Genomic DNA, 7,344 nt, shown 5'->3' with positions numbered 1-7,344 from the left:
GCAGGATATTTGATTTTATTGTGAGCTCCATGATGGTCAACTGGGAAAACCTTGTTATGGTGTGGCTCAACCCTAGCCCACACCTTTAACCCAACAGCTTTCTGTAAAGGAGAGCTGAATAAAGTCAGGGTTAGGTCACAAGGTGAAACAAGCAACCAGCTGACAGGGAGTGAGCCCCAGGAAGTAGAAGGAGGGTCTGTGGGTTGAAGAGTAGTTAAGACAGCGTGGAGAAAGAGCCTTTTCCTTCTGAGGCATTGGCTGAGTGCTCTCTCTGCCTCTGCAAGCCAGCAGGCTCTTAACCATGTCTATAGATTTAACTAGGCATACTATTGGCAATTTTTAAATTGTCCTTCCATGTTCTGGTTGAACCTAGCGTATTGGTTGATCTGAAAGTAATTTCATCCCAACCCAGGTGGGGTACACGCCAATAATTGCAGTCCGTGGAAGGTAGAAGCCGGAAGATCTAAGAGTTCAAGATAAGCTTCCAGTACATAGTGAGTTTGTGGTCAGTCATCCTTAATTACAGAAGAACCCTATTGGGGGAAAAGATTTGAAAAAAATAATTAAGAAAAAGGTAAGAAGCTTTATTTTTGTGAAAAATTTCATTGTGTTTTATTACTTGATTCACTTTGCATTCAGATTGCAGCCCAACTTCCCTTCTCTCCTCCCAGTTCCACCCTCATAACCCTTGTTCTATCTCCTCTCCTTCTCCTCTGAGAATGGAAAGGCCCCTGTGGGTACCAATAGACCCTGACACACCAAGTCACAGTAAGGCTAGGTTCATCCTTTGACACTGAGGCCAGGTAAGGCAGCCCAGCTAGAAGAAATGGATCCAAAGGGAAGCAGCAGAGTCAGAGACAGACTCTGCTCCCAGTATTATGGGACCTACACGGAGACCAAGCTGCACATTGGCTACATAAATGTAGGGGGCCTAGGTCTATTCCATGCATGCTCTTTGTTTAGTGGTTCAGTCTCTTTGAGCCCTTATGGACCCAGGTTAGTTGGCTCTGTAAGTCTTATTGTGGTGTTCTTGGCCCCTCTTGCTCCCTTTATCTTTCTTCCTACACTTCCACAAGACTCCATGACCTCTGCCTGATGTTTCGCTGTGGGTCTCTGCATCTGTTTCTATCAGCTACTGGATGAAGCCTCTCAGAAGGCAGGTATGCTAGACTCCTGTTTGCAAGTATAGCAGAATATCATTAATTGTGTCAGGGGTTGGTTTTTTCTCATAGGATGAGTCTCATGTTGGGCCAGGCATTGGTTGGCCATTACATCAATCTCTGCTCTATCTATTCCTTCACGTAGCTAGTAGGCAGGACAAACTTTATGTTAAAAGTTTTATGGTTGGGTTGGTGTCCCTCTCACTCTACTTAGAAGTCCCACTTGGCTACAGAAGGTGTCTACTTCAGTCTCCAAATGTCTGGTTCCTGGGAGTATCAGCTAGGGGCACCCTCATAGACTCCTCATAGGAGCCACCCCTGTTCTAGGTCTGTGGATCCTCCTACAGATACAATTTCCAATCCCTTTCTCCACCTTCTCCTGGCCCACTTCCCCACACCTATCCTCACCCCAGTTCTTTTCTCCACCCCTCTTCTCCCCTGTTCCCTCCCCCATCCACCTCCAATATCTATTTTATCTATTTCCCCTTTCAAGTGAGATTCAAGCATCAAAACAACTCTGTGATTCCATCTTATATCTGTCACAATGGCTAAGATCAAAAATTCAAGTGAGAGCACATGCTGGGAGGACATGGAGCACGGGGAGCACTTCTTCATTCATTGCAGGGGGATGTGGAGCACGGGAGCACTTTCTCATTGCAGGTGGGAGTGCAAACTTGTACAACCACTTTTGAATATATAAACATCTTCATGCTCTCTGGGTAACAAGTAACCAGGCAGATATTACTTAAGCGGACAAGCTTTCGATTATTATGATTCAAAAGAGTCTAGCTATGCTCATCCTGCTGAAAAGGTACTTACTTTAGTCTCTGCTGTAATCCTGGTATGTATGTGTGTATGTAAGACGTATGAATGTATGCATATGTAAGATGTATTATTGTGAGGAAGGGTCTTACTCAGTAGATTTGGCTGAGGTAAACTCTTTTTTTTTTCCTATTTTATTTTATTTTTATTAATCATTCCATTCGTTTACATCTCAAATGATATCCCACTTCCTGGTTACCCCTACACCAACTCTCCTTCCCACATCTGCCCTACTTCCCCCCCTTTGCCTGTATGAGGGTGCTCCTCCACCCACCCACCCTCTCCCACCCCACCGCTCCAGCATCCCCCGATGCTGGGGGATCAAACCTCCCGGGGACCAAGGGCCTTCCCTCCCTTGCTGTCAGACAAGACCATTCTCTGCTACACATGTATCTGGAGCTATGGATCTCTCCAGGTACACTCCTTCATTGGTGGTCTAGTCTCTGGGAGCACTGCGTGGTCAGGCCAGCCTGTGTTGTTCTTTGAGGTAAACTCTTAGTCCTCCTTCCTCAGCAACCCCAGACTCTACACTTTGGTTAATCTCTCCTCTCCTCTCCTCTCCTCTCCCCTCCCCTCCCCTCCCCTCCTCTCCTCTCCTCTCCTCTCCTCTCCTCTCCTCTCCTCTCCTCTCCTCTCCTCTCCTCTCCTCTCCCCTCCTTTCCTCTCCTCTCCTCTCCTCTCCTCTCCTCTCCTCTCCTCTCCTCTCCTCTCCTCTCCTCTCCTCTCCTCTCCTCTCCTCTCCTCCCCCTCTCATTACTTCCTCTCCACTCCTTCCTCCTCCTTCCTTTTCCCTCTCTCTCCTCCCTTCTCTTCCATCCCTCCCCCTCCCCTTCCTTCCCCCCCTTCCTCTTCCCCACCCCTCCCCTCCCCTCTCTGTCTCTCTAGACCTAGACATTTAATAATGTGTTTCTTTTTAATCCTATCATTTGTCTAAAAAAATAGTTTTATTGTATGTTATGTATTATGTATGTGTCTGCCTGTCTTTGTGTCTGTCTGTCTGAGGCCTTACTTGTGCCAAGTGTCAGTTTTCATTTTTTTCTTTTCAGTGTGAGATCTGAGGACTGATAGCAGATGACAGAGGTCTAAATTGTGTTTTAAGAAGATAAGCTCCTTTTTAAGAAGAGGAGGCCATGAGGTTGGTATGGGACTGTAGGGAAAATGGAACTGGGGAGGGGGGAGTGAATTTGATCTAAATACATAGGACATGCATATGAAATCACCAAAGAGGAAGTCAACTTAATAAAAGAAGGTGAGCACTTAAAATTCAATTGCTTGTCACCAACCAGCAGCGGGTGCTAAGGAGACAAGACTAAATGAGACTTAGGACTTAGAATTAAATCTGATTCATTCCTGGGGACTCAGGGTTTCCAGCTTGTTTACTGCTGGAGTTGGCTGCCTCCCCTGTCTGGAAGGGAGCTGGCCCAGCACTCTGCTTTACTTCAGTGTTTGCACAGATTCACCTTTGACTCACCGCTGATAAGATCACTGCATTTCCGTGGAGACAATCAGCCCAGCCCCTGGTTTGATGGAGGGCTGGTGGGCTCGCAGCTGGGACACATTGATTGCTGCTTGCGGGGGCGGGGGGGGGGTAATGGCAGGGGTGTAAAGTGTTGAAAGTGCGATTAAAAAGAAAAAAAAAACTTCCAACTTTCCTACCTCTTGCTACAACACATTTTAAATCGAAGAAAGTAAAATGTTTTGACACATGTGGTCAAGTGCTTACCCTGCAGTGCCGAGACTCCCTGCAATCTACTGGATGGACCTTAAAAGACCAAAGCCTGAAAGGTCCCCCTGAATGATTTCTCTTTTCTGTTGTTTAAAAGTTTCCTTTTTCTGGGCTTGAGAATCAGCAAACAAAATACTTCAAACATTTACGTGACTTCTGCTGGGGTTCCTTTTGTTGTAGGTAGTAAAAAAGAAAAAAAAAAAATCGAGGGAAACAGAGAGGGTCATGATTTGCCAAAGGTTAAAGATCACAATGAGTGACTGACTCCAGAGGCCACGAGGTCAAAGGTGCAACTGGAATCCCATAACCTCTGCTTCACATTTTACATTAGAGGGGCCAGCAGTGCTTTCTAACTTCTGTGAAAGAACCCTTCTACACATGTTCACAGTTGGCCTTGAAAAATTACTTGAAAACGATTCTGCCCAAGACAATCTTTCCCCTTGAAACCAAGTGGCAGGAAACAGACTTTTATAGAAACTGAACGGGTCCTCAGCCGTTTATTTGTATTTGATGCTGGAAGAGGAGGAAGTACCAGAGATTAATATGTGTTTTTAAATGGAAAAAATAAAAATCATTTTTTTAGATCAAAATCTGGACTGAGAAAGAACATTTATCCCCCCCCCCCCCACCCCCCATTTCAGTCTCCTGTGCATTTCTGGACTTGCCTAAAATTCTGGTTCTGCGTTTTGGAGAACCACAAAGAGCAAGGCCTCCGGCACCACTGGTGGGTCCCGTTTGGGACACATCTTCATGCTGAGACTTTACAGAAATCATTCTAGTGCACTGCGTTCCCCTTTTATCTGATTTAAGACAACAGAGACCTTGACGATGTGAGGGCCACTGTTTAGGTCAGATTTTCTGTGGCAACCTTATGACGGTTGGAGGCTGGAGATGGCACAGCTACAGCACGTGGGGCTGAGGCAAAGGACAGAGCCTCGCCTTTCAGCTCCATTGCTTTCTAACCCCTCATGAGCACTTAATTCCTCCCGGAGAAGGAACCGGTCATGGCGTAGGATCCTGTGGCCCGTGAAGGGTAATTGGATAACATCTTTTGAAAGATTTACAAGGCTGCCAAAGATTTGGCCAGCTTTAAACCTGATTGATTCAGTGTGAAAAGATCGGGACAATTCCGACCTAAAAGTTTAAAGACAAACCTTCCCGTGAAAGCATAATTTAGGACCCGCAATAAATTTGTATTGAAAACAGCACATAGACGCACCCAGTACATTGTAAGTTAGCATGATGTTAAAGGACTTTGCTCTCTATCTTAAATCCTCTAAAGAATCAAGCTTGTCCCTCAGATACCTCAATAATGACGTATTTCAGTTCTTACAATTTATTTTTCCTCCAAGATTTCCTTAAAGAAAGACACAACTAGCCAACTGCTTTATTTTCCTACCCAGGTTTACATCCTGCTAATGCAGACATTCACGGAATTTATACAGGTTTCATTTCATTAGGTAAAAGGCAGACCAAGTTTTTCCTTAGCCAGTGAAAGTGGGTCAAATAAATTTGTCCCACATTTTAATTTTTCAAAGTACTTATTCTCATCATATATTAATTTCCATCTTGACAAAATATATCTACTTCTCATTAGTACGATATTTTTGTGGATAGGCTCCACTGCTTTTGATGACTCACACAAATTAATGATTAAACATCTTCCAGCTAATTACTCCGGGCCATTAATTATTTATCTGGATCTATAAGCCTGTCATTCTATTAACCTCCATTTCCTGTTGCCTGTTTGAAAAGTGGCAGGTTCGAAGAAAGGGAAACACAAAAAATTCCAAATAAATACAAGTAAGGAGAGTACACATGTCTTTTCTCTTTCCTTCATTATTGAGGAAATTGGAACTATGGTATTTAAACACAGGTTTATTTGTGTTTAAACAATGGTCCTTTTGTGACACGCTGATTGACTGCTTTCCTCCTCAGATTTCCTCAGGTTGGAAGGATTTAGCGGGAGGACCCGTCCATTTGCCTCTTACCTGCAGTTGGAGGGAGGCCTCTGGAAGCTTTGTTCTGTCTCAGACATTTAACAAAGGAATCTTGATTGATGGACGCTTGTGTCGCTAGACATTTACCAGGGCCCAGGGATGATTTTCTGGGTAGATTTATTAGAACACCAATTTTCCAACAAATTGTGAACTTGCATTCTTCCCGTTGTCAAAGACAAAGAACAGTGACGTTAAGAAAAGAGTAGTTAAATTATGAATTAAGACATATTCAGAGGAAGGTCTTCTGTAGGAAAAACAGGGAAAACAAAGGTTTGGGGAAGGAAGGAGGGCAACGCTGTAGACGCTCACATTACTTTGCTGAGGAATTAGGCAATCATTTGGTTCAAGCTTCCCCGTTCCACATTCTAACCAGAGTTAAGTGTTAAGGAGGTAATTTAATCACTCGCCTGAGAAGCCTCCCTGTTTTGTGAATTAGAAGAGTGTCCCCCTTTTATTGGAGTCATCGGGGTCAAATAAATTCAGATGTATCAACTTGCAGGTGGTGGTCAGTGTTCTCTACAGAATTCCCTGCTCCTTAAGAGTTCTCAAAGCTTTTCCTTACAACATTGCATGCACTTCGTAAGCTGGAAATTGTTAAAGAAAGGAAAAATATCCCAGAAAAATCAGCGATCAGCAGCTGACAAGAATATATGTGTTTATATCTATATACATACATCTATGCATATATGCACAGACACATATATGCACATATGTGTATACATATATGTGTGTGTGTATACATATATACACATATATGCATATGTATCCTACAATAAGAACAATGACGCTTTTAGGAATGCTGATTTTTGGTTCTAGTGCCATCTAGTGGTAAGGTATCGGAAGACCGTGTGCAAGAGGCCTGACAGGTCATTACTGCCTAATGACTGATATTCTTCGAAATTTTGGTGTTATAAAAAATAATAAAACAAAAACGCTAAAAAAACCCCCAAATCCCCAAACCCTATCAATTTTCTTAGAGAAAACAGTATTGGAAACCCCATTAGTGAAAGGCTTAAGAGCAAAACCTGTTTGTTGAATTGTGTTCACATTCCACATACTCTGTCAACCTCCCTTTACAGTATGGCTTGAAACACTTCTTTCCCACGAGCTTTTTTCTCAGCAGCTGGGTCGATCAGCCCCTCAACATTGCTCACCCTCTTTGCTCATGTTATCTGCCTGCCCAGAGTGGATACTGTCACTGATTTGGACATTTCTAGGGGGGCTGCATTCAACTGGATCCAAGGTGGCTTACTGTATTTTCAGAATCAGAAAGTGCTGTTACCCATCAAACCCACACTTGCAGCCACATACCTCAGTGCTAAATGCAAGTGGAGGTTCAGCACCCAGACTTCGATGCATGGTGATCTGGACTCAAACTCTGACTTTTCAACTTCCTAACTAGGTCCCCTTCGCACATGCATTCTCTGCCTCCATTTCCATGAATCAGATTATATGTGTGAAGGAACTTACAAGGGTGCGTAACTCCTGCTTTGCAGGCATTTGCTTTCTTAGCATTGGAGGTCACTGTCACAGAGTGATGGTTGCCAGTAATGGTAACGCTTGAAAAAAGTGTATTGAACGATATGCCTAACTGGATACATATGGGTAACATGCCATGGGATGCTAGAAAGTGTTC

At 43.8% G+C, this 7,344-nt stretch overlaps 1 long non-coding RNA gene across 1 annotated transcript in view; it reads right to left on the bottom strand.

Annotated features, from left to right (window-relative positions):
- 4930524C18Rik (RIKEN cDNA 4930524C18 gene) overlaps positions 1–7,344 on the bottom strand; it is a 29,363-nt gene continuing 22,019 nt past the window's right edge. The window contains exons 4-6 of the long non-coding RNA NR_045661.1: positions 5,700–6,292; positions 3,706–3,876; positions 1–533 (exon numbers count right to left, since the gene is read on the bottom strand). This is a non-coding gene — a long non-coding RNA (RIKEN cDNA 4930524C18 gene). The remainder of the gene's footprint in view (positions 534–3,705; positions 3,877–5,699; positions 6,293–7,344) is intronic.

Source organism: Mus musculus, chromosome 14, assembly GCF_000001635.26.
Source record: "Mus musculus strain C57BL/6J chromosome 14, GRCm38.p6 C57BL/6J".
Lineage (NCBI taxonomy): Eukaryota > Metazoa > Chordata > Mammalia > Rodentia > Muridae > Mus > Mus musculus.
This window is presented reverse-complemented; position numbering and strand designations above follow the sequence as displayed.